Source organism: Rhinopithecus roxellana, chromosome 5, assembly GCF_007565055.1.
Source record: "Rhinopithecus roxellana isolate Shanxi Qingling chromosome 5, ASM756505v1, whole genome shotgun sequence".
NCBI classification, from domain to species: domain Eukaryota; kingdom Metazoa; phylum Chordata; class Mammalia; order Primates; family Cercopithecidae; genus Rhinopithecus; species Rhinopithecus roxellana.
Genome location: NC_044553.1, coordinates 128416168 through 128437723, shown reverse-complemented (window position 1 = coordinate 128437723; position 21556 = coordinate 128416168). Strand labels below are relative to the sequence as shown.

Sequence of the window (21556 nt, the reverse complement as noted above, 5' to 3'; positions counted from 1 at the left end):
TCCAAATCTTTTATATTCTTACTGGTTGTTTTTTTGGAGGGAGGGGGGTATAATTGTTTTATCAGTCATAGAGTGGCAGGATAAAGTCTCCCACTATTGTAGATGTGATTTTTCTTGTAATTCTGTTAAAATTTTAAAATGGTTTGAAACTGTATTATAAGGTGCCTTCATATCTAGAATTGACAGGTCTTCCTGATGAATTAGATCTTTTATTCTTATGTGATATCACTTTTTTGCATAATATTTTCCCATAAAATCTTCCTTGACAGATATTAAATTAGGTGCACTTTCTTTTGTTTAGTGTTTGCATGAAATACCTTTTTAAATCTTTTAAATTGCTTTGTAAAAAGTAATTGGACCACAGATGCTTTTAACTTTCAATCTTTCTGTATTTTTCTATTTTAGATACATCTCTTGCAACTGGTGGTTGCGGGTCAAATTCAATATTTCCCCCTTGTGACAATCTTACATATATTAGAGTCTAACCTCTTATAGTACCTAGGTGTTCTCTTTTCTGGGCTAGCTATTCTACATCCTCCAGCTATTTCCTTTGCCAAATGGCTTAGATGTCAAGATTTTAGACATTTTACAGAATCCAGGTAAATAAAGGAGAGAAATGGACTTGCTCCTTGCATTAAACTTACAAAAACATTCTTCACATACTCTTAAAATCTCATTATGCTGCTTTTAATGGACACAGATACAGAGAATTCTCTCTCTTACCAGAAGAAAAGCCTCAGTATAAAGTTCATGATAGGTGTTAACCAACGGCAGCTCTGGTCCCCGTGGTCGGGGATGGGGGTGGGTCCAGCTGGGGTGCACACAATGGCTGTCTCATGGGAAAATGCAACAAGCATGAGAAAAAGCAGAATCTAGATGTGTATGTGACACAGTCTGAATTTTAAATGCCAGTTCAAATCATGCTGGAAACCCCATATGGGTTGAATGAAGCACCAGTTCCCTGACTCTGCTCCTGAGCGCCTCAGACCTGACTGTTTCCTTCAGCTGCTCCAGGAAGTCCGTCTCCTCCCTCGCCGGTGCCTCCACTCTGGGATGCGGCTGCTTTCCTGTTACTGTCGGCCAGTGTGGATTAAGCCATCACAGATAAATTAAACTGCCACCTAAAGTCTCATAAGTTATTTGGGTGGGAAAGAGGGAACATTATCTCACTCTTGACTCATACTGTATGAGTTTCCCTACAGCTGCAACCTCTAAACCTTTTTTGGCGGTTGGGGTCTTGCTAAATCTTGTTTCCATCATTCTGTCCCGAGCACTTATGAATCTTTTGACACATACACAAAAGGTTTTACTTACCAAACTTACCTTGTACCATGAGATGCTTCCCACTGTCAGCCCAGCTAGAGAGAAGACAGCCAGCCCTTGTCCACTCTCGGTCCTGACTACCTCAGTTCACACTGTCTCTTTGTTTTTTTTTTCTCAAAGTTTCAAACCTTTCCCATTTTAAAAAAATTTTTTACACCAAAAAAGGTATCAATACTTTTCATTCCACTCTTGTCAGCTTTAGCCAAAGCCTTCTGAGCTGCAGTCATTTTGCTATTTTTCTTTTCAGTCTTCAAATCCTTAGTATTAAACTTAGTGTAATCTTCTTTTGCTTCTACAGGCTCATCTGATAACCTTATTTTCTTTGATGGAGGATTTGGCAATGAGGCTGAAGGTTCTGGAAGCTTTAAGTATTTAGATAAGTCATTACTTAATTCTTTAGGGATGTAATCAGATATCACGCCATGGGCATAAAGAATATAATCCTCTTCCTTGTCAGTGGAAACTTGGTCACCAGAGAAAAATGCAGTTGACTGTACCGGGGAAATGACATTCACATTACCTGTTTTTAATGCTGCCGTAGTTTAACCTTTTCTTCCAGCCACTTTAATGTCTTCTTTTCGCTGTACTTGTAATGTTTCTTGTTGTCTTTTTCTTTTTCCTCTGTCACATGGTGAAGTAACTTCTCAAGTTCAGGAAGTTTCAGCAACAAGATGCAATTTGGAAACACGTTATCCACCACAACTTGATCAAGGGGCTGAAACTTCCCCTTCTTATCAGCCTTCATGAGGTAGTGGAGAAGCAGAAATAGAGGATCCACAGGTGTGGCAAAGTGGACAAGGCCTCTTGATTGAACTGATTGATTTATAAAGCAAGAATGGTGTTTTTCCTTGAAAACTTTTACTTCAAACAGCTGCTGTAGACATATAGTGAACAAGTAAATGGCTCCTTCTCCTGAACAGGGGTTAACCAGTTTTACAAACATTAGCCCACTTTTCGCCTTCTTTGAAACATCTTTAAATATTCTGAGGCCACTTCGAGCCTACCGGATCCCTGGTTCCAACCCAGTAGGATCACAGGAGCAGGGCCAGCCGTCAGGTGGGGGACACCAAGGGCAGAAACCCCGGGGCCCGCAGCGCACCGGTGGCCCCAAACCCGCGTGGCTCCCCCAGGCTGAGTCGGCTTCCACTCACCCACCCGAGCCACCGGGATCCGGGCCGGAAACACTCTTGGTCCCTTTGGGCGCTTCCGGGTTTGAAAACCGCGCTTGCTATGACGTGTTACCACAGCGCGGGCCAGCTGTCCCGGAGAGAAATCCCTTCCCCGGCGGCGGGGAGTGGGAGCGCAGGGGTTGGGGGTGGCGCGCCCGGGGTCGTCGGCCCCTCGGCCAGCGCTTGGGCCGCTCCGCCGCTCGGGTGCGCATGTTTACCTGGAACCAGGAACACCACACTGTTTCGTTCCCAGCTAGACAAGGAGATGCGCTCAGTGCTCAGCGCCTTTCACCTGCCGGCCTCCCAGGCCCTCTGACCCTTGTGACCTCCCTCCCTTCTCCCCCTTTCCAGGCTCTTCTTATGGGAGGTGAGCCTTGGTCTCTCCCATGACACTCTTCCTAGTTCTCTGAGGAACTCAGAGCAGATGCCCATGGGTGCCCAGCCTGCTAGTGGCAAGGAGCCACGAGCTTGACCCCAAGAGAGGGTTCTTGGACCTTGAACAAGAAAGAATTCAGGGTGAGTCCATAAAGTGAAAACAAGTTTATTAAGAAAGTAAACGAATGACAGAATGGCCACTCCATAGGCAGAGCAGTGGTATGGGCTGCTCAACTGAGGATAGAGTTGTTTCTGGATTTTATGTTAAACAAGCAGTGGCTTATTCATGAGTTTTTCTGGGAAAGGGGTGGGAAATTCCAGGAACCCAGGGTTCCTCCCCTTTCTAGACCACATAGGGAAACTTCTAGATGCTGCCATGGTCCCTGTCAGCTGTCATGGCTTTGATGGGAGTGTCTTGGCATTCCAACGCATTGTAACTACTGTAATAATCAGAACAACTAGAGGTGACTTCCATTGCCATCTTGATTTTGGTGGGTTTTGACCAGCTTCTTTACCGCTTCCTATATCAGCAAGGTCTCTGCGACCTGTGTTTTGTACTAACCTCCCACCTCATCCCGACTTAGAATGCCTACCCAGGTGGGAATGCTGCCCAGCAGGCCTCAGCCTCATTTTACCCAGCCCCTACTCAGAATGGAATCTCTCTGGTTTGAGTGCCTCTGCCCAGCCTACTTATGCCTCCCTAGGTCTGAGACAAGACACAGAAAGTAAGACTATGTTGTGTTTAAAGGCCACATGGTGGCTTCACTTACCCACAGCAGAATGAGAAATGAGAAAACAGACTCAGGGAGAGTCAACTCCAGTCTGGCTCAAGGCTGAGTCATCCCTTTAATTGGTGTGTACACAAAAAAAGCTCAAAAGACTGCAGTGTGGGGAAACTGATGAGATATGCGATTCTTTCTTCAGATGCCCATAGACTTGTGGCCCCTCTGTGCTGATACGTAATCGTGCCTGCCCTTGGTTCCTTCCAGCAGGTTCTAGTGTCACTGGCCCCTGACTTCAAGCAAGCAGCTGTGGACCCTCACAGGTCAGTGCTATGGTTTTTAAAGCTGGTGTATACCGAGTTTGTTCCTCTCATGTTCCAATGTGTCTGGAGTTTCCTCCTTGTGGCAGGTTCATGGTCTGGCAGGTCTGGCAGACTTCAGCAGTGAAGCCACAGACCTCTGCAGTGAATGTTACAACTCTTAAATAGGGCAGTGCACGTACAGAGTTGTTTCTTCCTCCTTCCTCCCAGTGGATCTGTGGTCTTTCTGACTTCAAGGGTGAAGCAACAGCCTTTTGCAATGAATATCACAGCTCATAGTGCACACCCAACAAATAAGCAGCAAAATCTATTGCATACAGCTACAGAACCTACCTTCCACAGCATACACCAGAACCCCAGCAAGCTGCCACTGCATGGGCAGGTGGCCAGCTTTTATTCCCTTATTTGGCCCCACCCACAGCCTGCTGATTGGCCCATTTTACAGAGCCCAGATTGGTCCATTTTACAGAGTGCTGATTGGTCCATTTTACAGAGAGCTGATTGGTCCGTTTTTACAGAGTGCTGATTGGTGTGTTTACAAACCTTTGGCTAGACACAGAGCGCTGATTGGTGTGTTTACAATCCTTTAGCTAGACAGAAAAGTTCTCCAAGTCCCCGCCTGAGGCAGAAGCCCAGCCGGCTTCACTTCTAATAGTTTGCAGGGTGACAGAAAAGGATGAGAATAGATGCCGTCAATAGTAAAAATATTAAGTAATAAAAAGATGAAATCGCCTCTTGGGCCCAGCAGGCTGCCAAGGCCAGCATGAGCTTGGTAGTTATGGCATGTTTTCACTTTATTAATAATGGGCTTTTAAGTCGTTTTTCTTCCCTTTTATGTCAGTCAACATCAGTGTTTATATACACACAAAAGATGCATTCACATGGAGACTGATGTCTGGGACGGGAGATGGACTGTGGGCTTCTGTAAACCTGGAAGGACCCTCTAGAGTTTGCTGTGTTTCCTCCCTGTCTTCCTGGGCAGCGCCCTCTGTGCCCTGAAACACTGTGTACAAATCTTCTTAGCAGAATGACGGGTAGTGGCGTCCTTCACAGTAAGTGTGGCACCTGCCACCCCTCAGTGCTGGCCCCGAGAATGAAATCAGAATCCCGTGCAGAAGGACTCTGATTCTGCAGAATCCTCTCATCTGTTTATTGACTGTACACCCCGCCGGGGGCCCTAGTCACCTGGAACCTCCCTCTGCCCATTGTGAAAAGGTGCACCTTAATATCTACTCCACCGGGTTTTTGTGACAAACAAAAATCTATACAGGTAAAGGCCTTTTGTAAATTAGAAAGGGCCTTGTAAAAGTCGGGGTCTGCTGTCAGCGAACACTGGTTAGTGCGATAGAGCTCCACAACCACTACCAGCAGCTGCCTGACTGTGAGGGTGTGCAGGCATGCGGGGCTGTGGAACCTCTGGGCTGTTGCTGGTGTGTTTGGCTAACTGAACCACACCGCATGGACTGTGTACTGTTTTAAAGACAAATTATAAATCATTTAGGGAGAAATCCAGTGGTGCCAAAGGGGCCTTAATAATGGGACCTCCTTATTTTAAGCAGACCAGAAATAGTTCATTATAAAAAAGATGCATGGATCATCACAATATTCAGTGAGTTTAGGAAACTCTGACCCCTGACATCAGCCTCCCTGTCAGCTCTCAGCTCTGTAGAACATTCTGCTGTTCCATGAGATAAACACAGGGACAGTCTAGGAAACATTGAAACAGAAATCACTGAGCAGAAGCATGGTGTGCTGCATTTACTCTGTGGTTTTGGGCAGCACGCTAAGTGTACCGTCCTGGGTGAGGACCTTAGGGGAGAGTCTTGGCTCTTGGGCAGTGACAGGCAAAGACAGAGTGCATGAGGCCTTCCTTATTCCTTGTGGAGCAGGAGCTGCCATGCACCCTTTGAGGAAATGCAGGAGAGAGTTGCATTGGGCTTTGCAACAGAACACAATGGGAGCTGAGCCAACACAGGGTAGGTCCCGGGCCACCTGCACTCAAAAGTGACCACAGCAGGAGCTGCTAGAGGCGTGGTGGGTGGGGATGTGGGCTTCATACCACATCCACCCTCCTTCCCCAAAAGGAGAATGAGTTGTGTCACTTTCTGAAAAGTGGCTGCATCCTGATCTAAAGAAAGGGAGCAGCATTAAATTAGTTCATACTTTTCCACTCTGCAGTGTGCCAGAACTCTCTCCCTGCCACTCCTACCCTCCCCAGACTGCCCCCTCCACTGATATCTGTCTGATACCGTCTGATCCGACAGGTGAGGGACTTGTGACATTAATTTGTAGCCATCAGGGCTGAGTTTGAGAATGGCTCTTGCACTAGTTCCTCGAGCAACTTTCTAACATCCCTGCGCTTCAGTGCATTCCTCCATTGAACAAGGAAAGTAACATCAGGATTGGGGCAGTACATGGGGCAGTACAGGATTGGGCCACTCCACGGTCCCAGTATCTGTCTGGCACATAGGCAGGTGGTTACTTCTCTGATCTGGCCAGCCAGACATCAGAGAGGGACGATCTCAGTCTGAACATTTCCTCAGTTCTCTGATCTTTTGGATTTTTTTTTTTTTTAAGGCAGGGGTCTTGTCATTTCCATCTGCACATACAGACCCCAGGTCCTCTTTGTCCGCTGACAGAGAGGACCTTTGATTCGGCAGGTGCCTGGCCATCCTCATCACGCTTGTCTTACTTCAGTGGCGGGTTGGGACATCGCTCACACCAATCAGTTCGTTGTTTCATCTGAGTCCTCTCTCAATTCCATTCTGCCAAAAGTCACCCAGACAGGTCACAGAAAATAAAAGCAAGAAGGCACACCCAGAAGGTGGGTAAAGCCCATGATAGTTTTTACAACAACTGCTACAGGATAAAGATGATGAATTGTGTATTGACTGGAAACATATCATTGAATTGTCTTTTGACAAAATAAAATCTTGATCCAAACTCCTTGTTTACATTTTCTTTTTGATCTAAGAAGTGAAATAGGTATGTAAAGAAATCAGCAAATCAATGGCTACCTGTGTTTCTGTTGATCGAAATTGGATGATTCATATAAGCATCATCTTAATAATTTCTAGGCAGCTGAGCATCTACATAGGGAAGGTGCGTTCTCCACCATTCAAGGTGTTCTAAAGACCTATACATTTATTCAGTTAGGCAAGAAATTTTAAAGTAATGACTCTCTTCTGGGCACTGTGCTATGCACGACAGAGACAAAACTGGACCAGAGAGAGGACCTGCCCACGGAGCTCACACAGTAGCTGAGGTCAGGCACAGGAGTAGATGATGCCAGCCTTGGAGAGTACATGACAGATGAAGGCACAGGGTGTGAAATAAACTATTAGGAGGGTCTCAGCTCAGAGAATTGAGTCAAGAAAGGCATCTGGTAAAGAATGTAGAAGCTGGAGTGGGGGTGATGAGGACTAAAGGTGGTAGGAAGAGGGAAAAGATAGAGGAGTACACACCTTGTCTTGGTGCATTTTGTAGTGAGGAAGGTGTCTTGACCAGGGCATAAATGGTGGAACATATAATGATGACCCATGAGGCTGGAGAAGACAGGGACAAGTTATCCTGAGGAGACAAGATCTTGCCTCATAGGAACAGGAAGCTCCCGAAGGAGTTTGGGAAGGAGTAACCAGAACGGTAAGGAAGCTTTAGAAAGCTCTTCTGGGTGCTGCAGGAAGATAGATTTGAGAGATGTTTTGGAATACAGGTACTCCTTTACTTTAGGTGGGGTTACATCCTGATAAACCCATTGTAAAGTCAAAAAATTATAAGTTGAAACATTATAAGCTGGAGATGGTATATATGAGACTTTTCAGAGACATGTTTAACTCTATTGCAATAGTCCAGGCAACAGCTAGGAGGCTCTGCGCTGGAGTGATGTGGTCGGGACATGGAGCACAGAGGATCTGAACAGTGTTTGCTGTCTTGCCTGAACATACTTCAGTAGGCACTGTGTCCAAACAAATGCAGAACAGAGAACACACAGCAGGGTTTTGGCTTTTTTTTTCTTCCAAAAGTTATTAAGAGCTAAACTAGGGGTGGAAAACACAGTGTGACATTATAATACCCATTGCAGAGAATGCCAGCTTCAGCACACGGCAGAAGGGACGATGTTGTGCTGACACAGTGACAGAAAGAACATAGCTTTAAGTGATAAAATTACACTTATTAAACAAAGGCACTATTTTAGGCACCACGTTCCACTCGATGGGGCAGCAAAAACAGATGGTGCAATGCAAATTGCTGGACTATGGTTCTCTAGAAGCGTGTCCTAACTTAGAATTTGGAATCCTTCAATTTGCCAAGTGCTGACAACTCGTTCTGCCAATTCCACCACATATTAATTTGCATCCACGTCCACTGTTTAGGTTTTTAATTACAGAAGAAATACAGTCACACGGTAAAAATTTGAAGGAAATCACACATTAGAGTATAAATTAAAAAGTAAATTTCTTCCTCTTCCACTACTACCTTCAGCTATAACTATACTTAACAATACCTCGCGGGTGCTTTTTGCGTTTTAATGGATACAAAACGTTCATAAATCTATGCATGTTAAAAGGACATCCTTATACATCTGTTTTGATATATGGAAATTAACTAATTCTCAGGAATAGAATTATTGTTTGTCTATGACTGTGTTCATTGAATTTTTAAAGCTTTTGCAAAACTGTTCTCCAAAAGAGTACTGCACACATTTTTTTCCGAGCCAGAAGTTTGCAAAGTGTCTGCTTCCTTAAGCTCTTGTCAACATGGAGTTTTAAACTTTAACATTTTTTCCAAACTGATACAAGAAAATGCTTTTCATTTTTAGTCTTTACACATATTAATTTTTTTACTGACTTTTTATGTTTGTGTGGTAAAATTTACTCTTTCTGGAGTACAATTCTATGGATTTTCACAGACAATACAATGGTGTAATCACCGTAGCAATCACGAGGTGGCCCAGCTTTGTCACCCTCTACCTCCACTCTCCATCATGATGCTCCACTGCCATCAACACTGTTCCCAGCCCCTACTGGCAATCACTGATGTGTTTGTTCCTGTAATTTTGTCTTCTCCAGAGGGTACCATGAGTACATTGCTAGGTGCAGACTTGTCATAGATGGCCTTTATCGGAGTGAGTGAGTGCCCTAGTTTGCTAGTTTGATAATGATATTTTATCATGAATGCATGTTAGATTTTGTTGATTAAGTCTTTCCCCATCTATTAAAATGATTATATGTCTTTTTCTTCTTTATTCAGTTGATATGGTGAATTACATTTTGAACATTATATTCCTGCTATAAATCCTACTTGGTCATTATTTATTATCCATTATTTTAGATGTAAAATGAATTTCCTATAAAGAGTTTATAGTCAGATCCTATTTTAAAAAATGGTCTTTTAATTGTCTCTTTTAACAAATATGTTTGGATAACTTACATTTCATGTAATTATTGATATGGTTAAATTTTGTTTTACTATTTTTAAAAAATTTGTTTTCTGTTTGCATGTTTGGCTCCTTTAGTTTATGTTCCACGATTCTGACTTTACTGCCTTCCTATGGATTATGTTAATTTAGTGTTCTATTTTATCTATTTTGAGGGGTATATATATCTTTTTAATGATCGATGTAGAAATTATAATATGCAAACATAACCTTTTAGTTTCCTTAGAACCATGTTTTAACATCAAGTAAAAGCAGGAGCCTCACAGTCATATTGGTCACTTTACATTCCCTCACTTACGTTATAGTTTTCCTATACATTATAACAACATACACAGAAAACGTCACTATACAATGTTATGAGTTTTCCTTCCTTCCTTCCTTCCTTCCTTCCTTCCTTCCTTCCTTCCTTCCTTCCTTCCTTCCTTCCTTCCTTCCTTCCTTCCTTCCTCTCTCTTTCTCTCTCTCTGTCTCTCTGTCTCTCTTTCTCTCTTTCTTTCTTTCTTTTCTTGAGACAGGGTCTTGCTCTGTTGCCCTGGCTGGGGTGCTGCAGTACAATCATATAGCTCATTGCAGCCTCGACCTCCCATTCAAGTGTGCCTACTGCCTCAGTCTCCTGAAGCACTGGGACTACAGGTACACACCACCACGCCCAGCTAATTTTTAATTTTTTTGTAGAGATGGGGCCTCACTATGTTGCCCAGACTTGTCTAAAACTCCTGGACTCAACTAATCCTCCTGGTCCCACCTTCCAAAGTGCTGGAATTATAGATGTGAGCCACCATGCCCATCTGAGTTTTGCTTTCAATGGTCTTACATATTTTAAAGATTTTTAAAAAGAGTAAAGCATCCTTTTATTTTAATCCAGATAGTTACCTTTCTGAAGCTCTTTCTTCATTCTTTAAATTACAAGTTTCTTTCTGGTATCATTTCCTGTAGCCTTGAAGTATGACCTTTAAATTGTTCTTTGAAGAAATTCTACTGGTGGAAAATTCTCTTGGTTTCTTCATCTGAGAATGTAATTACTTATCTGTCAGTCCTGAGGGATATTTGTGCTGGATATAGAATTCTGCACTGAGTTCTTCTCTTTCAGCACGTTCAATATCATGTTCCCTTGTCTTCTACCCTGTGTGATTTCTGATGAGAAATATGTGGACATTTGAATTGGAGTTTCCTTACTTCTTTTTTTTCTCTAGTTGTTTACATGATTTTCTTTAACTTTGCTTTTGAGAAGTTGGATTATTATGTATCTGGATGTGGTTTTCTTTGAGTTTATCCCATTTGAGGTTCATTGAGCTTCTTGAATCTGTAAATTTTTCAATTTTACCAGTTTGGGAAATGTTTGGACATTAGTAATACAATTTCTTTCTCTTCTGTTTCTGAGACTCCAGTGATATGCATGTTAGGCAAATGTGTCATTTTATGTTTTCTACAGATCTCAAAAGTGCCATTTTTAACATTTTGCTCTCTCTGTTTTTCAGATTGGATCATTTATATTGATCTGTCTTCAAATTCACTGACTCTTCTACCACCTCTGTTATGCTACTAAACCTGCCCAGTGAATTTCTTATATAAATATTGTATTTTTAAGTTCTAAAATTTCATTTATTTCTTAGTTTCCATTTTCCTGCTGAGAACTGCTTGCATTTTTTTTGATAGTATCTTTACCTTGGACATAGTTACATGTGCTACTTTAGCATCTTTGAATATTGTGTTGTGTAGGCTTGCAGTCCTTTTCAAATCCCAAGGAAAATGTTAATGTTTTCATTTTTTTGCAGCCAATCAACCCAGAAAGGGCAGATCACAGGTTCTTCCCTGCTTTCTGTGAGTACTGGCTCCGCACTAATCTCCAATCTTAGATTAGTTTCAAACCTTTTGTTCTGCTACTCTGGGTCCGTTCCGCACATGTCACTAAGATATTAGTTTAAGACATAGGCACTAATTTAAATCTCAGTTTGGTTTCCAAAGCCTTTGCTCTGTTGATCTGAGTCTGTTCTGCACCTCATAGCTCATGGGTGAGCAAAGGCTTTGTGTGGGTTCCTACACGGAATTAAGGGATCCCTTTCTCTTCTTAGGACTTCCCTCTCTGACCTGAAGGGGTGCCTTTTCTGATTCCTCTGGCTGGCAAGAAAAATTTTAGGTCTCCACCCACTTAGTAAAGTATCTTATTTCTTCAGTTGTTGCAGCAATTTCTCCTTAATTCTATAAGTATGTGATCATATCACCTATTAATAATAGTGTTGCCATATTCTTTGCCAGTATTGGCCATGTCTTGGCAAATGCTTTACCAATATTGGTTTATGGAGAGGACTGCCTAAAGATGTAGTATCAAAGTTTTCCTTCCTTTCCAATTAAAAAGTCAGAAAAGTAGACAGAATAATACAAGGAACTCAAGTACTCCCTACCCACAATCAACAATTAACGTGGTGACATGTTTTGTTTTCAGATTCTTAAAAAATCTTCTTACAGATATGTTTGCATCCTTCCCTGTTTTTCCTTCCCCAGGCCTAATTCCTCCCTTCTTCTCTAGAAGTATCCACTATTATGAATTTTTCTGTATTTATACTTTTTACATGAGATAGATATACATATAGAAATAGCTATAGATACAAAGATATTCATAAGTAATCTATAGTAATGTTTAGTGATTTCATACTTTACAAAAATTGTTTTATACTATTATATGCTTTTTACACTCTGTTTTATGTTTTTGAGATTTGTCTGTGTTGAGGTATTTAAATCTTGTTAATTCGCTGAAAGATGTTAATATGCCACAATTTGTTTGTCTATATCTTGAATAGTAAAGAGTGGGTGTTCTCTGTTTTTACACTGTTACTTGTAAGGCTTATGAATTTGATGTTGTTTGTGCTATGTGACCTTCTCTGATGGCATCAAATTATTCATCAGAGTGATTGTAGCAATACTATGCAGTCTCAGCGGCAACATGTAAACATGTTGTTCTTGTTTTTTAAACCTGATTTCAGTGTAGCTTTGTAGTACAGGGTATTACTGTTACGAGTGTGTGATTCTTACAGGTAGAACAAAACCTACAGGAAAGCAGTCTTTTGAATACTGCAGAAACACGTTTTTTGAACACTGACTGTGTGGCCAGAATATCTTTTAGAAGATTTCAATTGATAAAACACACATGCAAAATATTATTTCAACAGGAGCTATTCAGCGTGTGAATAGGAGTGGCCAGGGGTCAGACGGTCATATGTATAGGCTCACCTCTGTCACTAAGTATAGAGAGGAGTTGAACAAATCATTTAACCTACGTTCTCTGAACTTCAATTTACTTACTTATAATGTATTGGCAAATAAATATATTCCCTGATAATCTTACACATTAACTGTGAAGTTCTTTTATTATGAAAAATTTACAATGTAGAGAAAACTTGAAATAATTATGTATAAACATCAACATATCTTTCAAGTAAAGTGTTTTTTTTTTTTTTTTTTTCTGTAAAAGATTGGATATTAAATGTTTTAGGCAGCTGGGCACAGTGGCTCATGCCTGTACTCACAGCACTTTGGGAGGCCAAGACAGGCAGATCACAAGCTCAGGAGTTCAAGACCAGCCTGGCCAACATAGTGAAACCCCATCTCTACTAAACATACAAAATTAGCCTGGCATGGTAGTGCATGCCTGTAGTCCCAGCTACTTGGGAGACTGAGGCAGGAGAATCACTTGAACTTGGGAGGCGGAGGCTGTGGTGAGTCAAGATCACACCACTGCACTCCAGCCTGGGCAATAGAGTAAGACTCCGTCTCAAAAAAAAAAAAAAAAAAAAAAGAAAAGAAAATGTTTCAGGCTTTGCAAGTCATAGTCTCTATCTCTACCCAGTTCTGACCCTAGGACAAATGCAGCCCTAACTGTCCCTAAGTGAGCCATGATGACTGTGTTCTAATAGGTCTTTATGAACAATGAAATTGGAATTACATAGAATTTTCACATGCCATAAAACATTCTTCTTCTTTCCAGTTTTTTCAACATCGAAAACAGTAAAATCTATCCTTAGCTCATAGACAGTAGACAGTTGGCCAGAATTGGTCCATGAGCTATGGTTTGCTGAACCCCCGCTCTAAGTAGATTTAATAATTGTTGGGCTGGGCACGGTGGCTCACACTTGTAATCCCAGTACTTTGGGAGGCTGAGGCGGGTGGATCACGTGGTCAGGAGATCGAGACCATCCTGGCTAACATGGTGAAACCCTGTCTCGACTAAAAATACAAAAAATCAGCCGGGCGTGGTGGCAGGTGCCTGTAGTCCCAGCTACTTGGGAGGTTGAGGCAGGAGAATGGCGTGAACCCGGGATGCGGAGCTTGCAGTGAGCTGAGATCGCACCACTGCACTCCAGCCTGGGCGACAGAGAGAGACTCCATCTCAATAAATAATAAATAAATAAATAAATAAATGTTAATATTTTGCCATATTTTCTATGTAAACCATTTGAATGATTTCAGTGCAAACCATTTGAAGAAATATGATATCCCTAGTCTCTTTGAGTCTAAAATAGTCCATGCTTTTCTTCCCCATCATCTTTATTTTTCGAAGTCAGGGCTGATTGTTGTGTCTAGTGTCCAACACTCTGGAATTACAGGAATTTTTCCTTATTGGATATTTAATGTTTCTCTCTATTTATATTATTTTCTGTGAATTAAAGTTGAGTCTAGATGACTTTTTAGATTCAGGGTAAACATTTTTTGCAAGAATTCTTCCTAGGCAGTGCTGTGCACTTCATATCTCATCTCATCTGGAGGCGCATAACATCTGGCTGTCCCAGGTGGAAACTGACAGATTCTCCATCATGAAGATGCACCATCCTTTTGCAATCAGCAAGTCAGCTCTGCAGGGACTCTTTGGTACCTTGCAAATATCCTATTTCCCAATTGCCATTCCTCTAAGGGTTTTAGCATTCATTGATGTTCCTCTGAATCAATTGTTAGATTGGAGAATGCTTTTAATTGCTCTACAGATGGAAAGAATCTATATATTTAAAAGGAACGTATAAGTACTACCACTACTTCATAGAAACTATTACTCAAATAGCTTCCTGTGGGACAGTAGTCCCGGTCTTACGTACCGTAGGTGTCTGTGGAGTGAATCAAGGTGTTCGGGGGCAGGAGGAAAATCAGTTAGCCCAGTGGACTCGGCCTCCCAAAGTGCTGGGATTACAGGCATAAGCCACTGTGCCCAGCTCAACAATTATTAAATATACTTAGAGCAGGGGTTCAGCAAACCATGGCTCGTGGACCAATTCTGGCCAACTGCCTACTGTCTATGAGCTAAGGATGGATTTTACTGTTTTCAATCTTTTATAGATAAAAGATTCAAGGCATTCATAAAGCTCTACCTTCCTTCTGCTGTCACCATGACAACAGAAGCAAGTCTGGCTGAAAGCTTGTCAGTTCATTAGGGCTTCTTATGCTTATGCTCCCAGTTCCATTGAGAGGAAAATCCTTAACACTTATAATATTTAGATTAAATACAAGTGCCAGGGGCCTGGAGGACGGGGTGGCTTGTAAAGATGTATCCTGCGAACTCCATTTGGCCAGGGATGACCTCATCACTGTTTTTTCTTCTTTATTTAAAATAACAAGGTTACTATTTGCTACAATAGCTAATGCCTTGTTATTTTAAAAGTGTGGGTTTTCTTTTTTTAACAGCTTCACTCTGTATTATACTAATTGAATAGAGTGCATGTGAAAAAGAAAGAAAAGACTTACCTCCTTGGAGAAATTAAACAGCCAAGTGCTGAAAAAGCCAGTCTGTGAGGCTTCCATTTTCGGGGATTGGAAGGAGCAAACGTACCTTTCTCTATGTGTTCCACTAAGTAAAGCTAAAATCCCATCCCTGGACGTTATGTATACACCAAATACAAGACTGCAAGGTGTAGAGGAAAAGGCAGAGCTACTAGGGACCTGGGGACTGAGGAATGTTCCAGGGTTCAGTTCATCTGGCTTTCTTTTTGACTTGTATATCCTGGACTGCCTTTGGAGTAGCTAGTACCCCAAACACCAATCAACACAGACAAGAAAAGCCCCAAGAAAAACCAGCCCCCCTAGTTAAAGGGCCAGGAAAGGGAGAGCCTAGCAAGACAGGGTGATAACTTTTAGGCAAAAACTCTAGCTAAACCCCATAGAACCAGGGGTAAACTGCAGTTTTCTTTTAGGCAAAAAGCTTAGTTTTTGCCTAGGCAGCTGCAGCTGACCCCAGCGCCAGCTCTCTAGGGGGGAGCCTGAGTCTCCTGCCCCACCCAGCAGTCATAAGGTGCCCCGTCCCCAGTTTGACATTATACTACTTTTAGATAAAAGGTAATCACTGGGAAAATTGGATAAAGGATACATAGGGCCTCTCTGGGCTATTTTTGTAACTTTTTATTATCATTTCAAAATGAAAAATTAAACAAAAATGGCCAGTCGGTTGGACGACATTTTTCCTTTTTCATGTGGGGGCTCCATAGTCACCTTGATGTCCATTGACTGGGTTTGGTGTCTTGTGGCAAAGCAATTGGGATGAAGAGCTGCTTGCCTATTTAATTCTGATACAGTGTCCCTAAATGTTAGGATTGGACAGGCTGCTGCTTAGCACCGGGCAAGTTCATGTTTACCTGAAAGATCCAGGGAACCTTTTGGTGCATCTATAGAAAAATAATCTGTGTTTATGAACAAGAGCCTCCGAAAGAAACACGTATCAGGGACAAAGACAGGAACCTTGGGAAACACTTTCATAACAAAACTCCACTCGATTCAATAAGAAGTCCTGATTCCCTTTCTTTCATTATTTATTTCAATGTAATTCAATGCAAATTTTATGTCAGGATGACGACATCTGAGAGAGCAGATGGTAAAGGGGAGCCCCACTTTCAGCCTGCAGAAAATACTCACCCAGCACCCCTCACGACGCTAGGACAGGAAACACCCGTGACCAAGATAGACAAGGTCCATTCCCAAGGAACTCCCATGAAAGTCTCACACCTAGGACGTTGCTTGGAACCTTCTAGAAGCAGAGGAATGGAGCCATTTTGGAAGGAATTCGGGGTTTCTAGCCTGAAGCAGAATGAAACATAGCAGTCCCAAGGACCCAAGAAAAGTTTAACATGGACAGTGGATTAGACTTGCCTCTCCCGATTCAAATCTGGAAACTAGTGGGAAATTTTCTACCACATTGTGCATAAAAAAGCAGGCTGCCTTAAGGAAAGTTCAGCTCATCTTCCTTACACATGTTTGCACAAAGATCACATTTTGTGAATACTGTGGACCAGCAAGCTCCCTCTCATGGCACCATGTCTAGACCCTTTGCCTGGTATTGAGCTCAGCAGATGCTGGGCACCGCCCGCCCGCCCCTGCCACCGCCCGCCCGCCCCCGCCACCGCCCTGATTCTGCTGGCTGGAATTGCCAGATGAGACAGGAGATAGGTAGGTGTGAATGTCAGATCAACGGCGAGCCCATTTCTAGTGCAAGCGTGGTCCTTACAGTATTTGTCCTGCATTTGCACTTGCCCAATCTGGGAACCTCGGTTTCAGTGCACTCCTATCTCAGCTTCTTTGTTCTTTGGTTTCTACAGCTCCTGAAACTCTCAGAAAAAGGCTAGAGAATTACTCGACACTCTTCAGCCTCCTGTGCAGAGAGCTGGGAATGTTTAGGAATTCGCCTCCTCCCAGCACAACGGTGGACTGTGACTCACTGGTGCAGGGAGTGCATACTTAGCTCTCCTGCCTGTGTGGAGACGGTCTGAGGTGTAAGCCAGCTCCAGAGCTCCTGGGGACCAGGTAGGCGGGGAATTGTCTCAGTTTGCACCCTGGCTTGATTCTTTCCCCTTCTGTCTTCTGCTTCCCACACCTCCTTACAGCTTTCCCTGTAGGGGGACCCTTCCCTGATGAGTCACATGCAGGTGAATCTTATTACCAGAGTCCACTTCAGGGAAATGCAGCTCAAGACCATTCTGAAATAAAAGATGAGAAAATATCACTTAAAGCTAGGAGTTTGAGGTCAGCTGGGGCAACATAGCAAGACCCCCATTTCTACAAAAAATTTTAGATAAGAAAATTAGCCAGGCGTGGTGGTGCATGCCAGTAGTCCTAGCTACCTGGAAGGCTGAGGAAGGAAGATCACTTGAGCCCAGGAGGTCCAGGCTGCAGTGAGCTGAGATCCCGCTGCTGCACTCCGGCCTGGGTAACAGAGCCAGACTATGTCTGGGGAAAAAAAAAAAAAAAAAAAAAAGGTGGGTGAGAAAATAGAAAATAGATTTAGCCCTGAGGAGTTGGTCCCCATGGTGTGAAAATTGCCTAAACAGACACAAACTCTGGAAATTCTTTCCTCAGATTACGGTTTGATGTTATTAATAGTAGATACGGCTTAGAGCGAATCCTCAAAACCCAACAGTATTGTTTACAACACGAGGTCTTTCTGAGAGTCAGAGTGTTCTATTCTAAAGAAAAGTCAAGAAAGAGTTCTAAACACGGGGTCTCTGGGGAGCCACGCAGGCCCCTCATTCCTGCCTGGGCCTGCCACTGGCTGAGCAGCCAGGAGGTCCTGGGACCTTGTGGGGACTCCACTCTCAAGGGCGCCACATGGATTGGGCCCCAGCATGTCGGGAGGGCACCAAAACTTCAGCGGGTGCCAGCGTCCCCATCGGCGCCTTACTTTTGTAAAATTATCTCCGTGTGGGACTTTTTAAAAAATTTTACCTTAAGTTCCAGGATACACGTGCAAACATGTATGTTTGTTACATAGATATATGCGTGCCATGGTGGTTTGCTGCAGCTATCAACCCTTCACCTAGGTATTAAGCCCTGGATGCATTAGCTAGTGTCCTGGGTTCTCCCTAAACCCCGCCCCGCCCCCACAGGCCCCAATGTGTGTTGTTTCTCTCCTTGTGTCCATGTGTTCTCATTGTTCAACTGCTACTCTTGAGTGAGAACATGCAGTGTTTGGTTTTCTGTTCCTGTGTTAGTTTGCTAAGGACAATGGCTTCCAGCTTCATCCATGTCTCTGCAAAGGACGTGATCTCATTCCTTTTTATGGCTGCATAGTATTCCATGGTGTATTATGTGCCACATTTTCTTTATCCATTCTATCATTGATGGGCATTTGGGTTGGTTCTATGTCTGCTATTGTAAATAGTGCTGCAATAAACATACATATGCATATATCTTTATAGTAGAATGATTTATACTCCTTTGGGTATACACCCAGTAATGAAATTGCTGGGTCAAACGGTATTTCTAGATCCTTGACGAATTGCCACACTGTCTTTCACAATGGTTGAGCTAATTTACATTCCCACCAACAGTTTAAAAGCATTCCTATTTCTCCACAGCCTCAACCACATCCATTGTTTCTTCTTTTTAATCATTGCCATTTTGACTGATGTGAGATGGTATCTCGTTGTGGTTTTGATTTGCATTTCTCTAGCAATCAGTGATGTTGAGTTTTTTTTCACATGTTTGTTGGCTGCATAAATGTCTTCTTTTGAGAAGTGGCTGTTCATATCTTTGCCCACTCTTTGATGGGGTTGTTTTTTTCTTGTAAATTTGTTTCAGTTCTGATATGGTTTATCTGTGTCCCCACCCAAATCTCATCTTGAATTCCCATGAGTTGTGGGAGGGACCCAGTAGGAGGTAATTGAATCATGGGGGCACATATTTCCCATGCTGTTCTCATGATAGTGAGTAAGCTTCACGAGATCCGATGGTTACTATAAGGAGGAGTTTTCCTGCACAAGTTCTCTTTGCCTGCCACCATCCACATAAGATGTGCCTCGCACCTCCTTGCCATCCACCACGATTATGAGGCTTCCCCAGCCATGTGGAACTGTGAGTCCAGTTAAACTTCTCTCTTTTGTAAATTTCCCAGTCTCGGGTACGTCTTTATCAGCAGCATGACAATGGACTTGTAAATCTGGATATTAGACCTTTGTCAGGTGGATAGATTGCAAAATTTTTCTCCCATTCTGTAGGTTTCCTGTTCACTCTGATGACAGTTTCTTTTGTTGTGCAGAAGCTCTTTAGTTTAATTAGATCCCATTTGTCCATTTTAGCTTTTGCTGCAATTGCTTTGGCATTTTTGTCATGAAGTATTTGCCCATGCCTATGCCCTGAAAGGTATCGCCTAGGTTTCCTTCTAGGTTTTTACGGTTTTTCGTTTTACATTTAAGTCTTTAATCTATCTTGAGTTAATTTTTGCATAATGTATAAGGAAGGAGTCCAGTTTCAGTTTTCTGCATATGGCTAGCCAGTTTTCCCAGCACCATTTATTAAATAGGGAATCCTTTCCCTATTGCTTATTTTTGTCAGGTTTGTCGAAGATCAGATGGTTGTAGATGTATGTTGTTATTTCTTAGGTCTCTGTTCTGTTCTATTGGTCTATATGTCTGTTTTGGTACCAGTATCATGCTGTTTTGGTTACTGTAGCTCTGTCGCATAGTTTGAAGTCAGGTAGTGTGATGCCTCCAGCTTTGTTCTTTTTGCTTAGGATTGTCTTGGCTCTTTTTTGGTTCCATATGAAATTTAAGATAGTTTTTCTAATTCTGTGAAGAATGTCAGTGGTAGTTTGATGGGAATAGCATTGAATCTATAAATTACTTTGTGCAGTATGGCCATTTTCACGATATTGATTTTTCCTATTCATGAGGATGGAATGTTTTTCCATTTGTTTGTGTCCTCTCTTATTTTCTTGAGCAGTGGTTTGTAGTTCTCCTTGAAGAGTTCCTTCACTTCCCTTGTTAGCTGTATTCCTAGGTATTTTATTCTTTTTGTAGCAATTGTGAATGGGAGTTCATTCATGATTTGGCTCTCTGCTTGTCTATTGTTGGTGTATAGGAAAGCTTGTCATTTTTGCATGTTGATTTTGTATCCTGAGACTTTGCTAAAGGTGTTTATCAGCTTAAGGAGCTTTTAGGCTGAGATGATGGGGTTTTCTAAATATGGGATCATGTTGTCTGCAAACAGAGACAATTTGACTTCCTCTCTTCCTATTTGAATACCTTTCTTTCTTTCTTTGTCTAATTGCCCTGGCCAAAACGTCCAATACTAAGTTGAATAGGAGTGGTGAGAGAGGGCAACCTTGCCTTATGCTGGTTTTCAAAGGGAATGCTTCCAGTTTTTGCCCATTCTGTATGATATTAGCTGTGTGTTTGTCATAAATAGCTCTTATTATTTTGAGATATGCTCCACCAATACTTAGTTTATCAAAAGTTTTTAACATGAAGGAATGTTGAATTTTATCAAAGGCCTTTTCTGCAACTATTGAGATAATCATGTGGTTTTTTGTCATTGGTTCTGTTTATGAGATGAATTACATTTATTGATTTGTGTATGTTGAACCAGACTTGCATCCCAAGGATGAAACCAACTTGATCCTGGTGGATAAGCTTTTTGATGTGCTGCTGGATTTGGTTTGCTGGTATTTTATTGAGGATTTTTGCATCAATGTTCATCAGGGATATTGGCTTGAAGTTTTCTTTTTTTTGTTGTGTCTCTGCAAGGTTTTGGTATCAGGATGATGCTGGCCTCGTAAAATGATTTAGGGAGGAGTCCCTCCTTTTCAACTGTCTGAAATAGTTTCAGAAGGAATGGTACCAGTTCCTCTTTGTACCTCTGGCAGGATTAGACTGTGAATACATCTGGTCCTGGACTTTTTTTTTTTTGGTTGGTAGGCTATTAATTATTGCCTCAATTTAATAAGTAGAATTCAGGTATTCTACTTCTTCCTGGCTTAGTCTTGTGAGGGTGCATATGTCCAGGAATTTATCCATTTCTTCTAGTTTGTTTGCATAGAGGTGTTTGTAGTATTCTCTAATAGTAGTTTGTATTTTTGTGGAGTCGGTGGTGATATCCCCTTTATCATTTTTTATTTTGTTTATTTGATTCTTCTCTCTTTTCTTCTTTATTAGTCTAGCTAATAGTCTATTTCATTAATTTTTTCAAAAAACCAGCTCCTGGATTCATTGATTTTTTGAATGGCTTTTCGTGTCTCTATCTCCTTCAGTTCCACTGTGATCTTAGCTATTTCTTGTCTTCTGCTAGATTTGAATTTGTTTGCTCTTGCTTCTCTACTTCTTTTAATTGTGATGTTAGGGTGTCAATTTGAGATATTTCTAGCTTTCTGATGTGCGCATTTAGTGCTATAAATTTCCCTCAACACTGCTTTAGCTGTGTTGCAGAGATTCTACTACGTTGTCTCTTTGTTCTCATTGGTTTCAAATA

The 21556-nt window shown here is 42.0% G+C and overlaps 1 pseudogene across 1 annotated transcript; it reads right to left on the bottom strand.

The window, feature by feature from the left end:
- Window positions 1–253: 253 nt before the first annotated feature.
- On the bottom strand, window positions 254–2704 carry LOC104656528 (annotated as a pseudogene). The gene is made up of 2 exons (XR_004057351.1): window positions 2566–2704; window positions 254–2295 (listed from the first exon to the last, which is right to left on the bottom strand). The product of XR_004057351.1 is annotated as a ribonuclease H2 subunit B pseudogene (transcript).
- Window positions 2705–21556: the final 18852 nt, after the last annotated feature.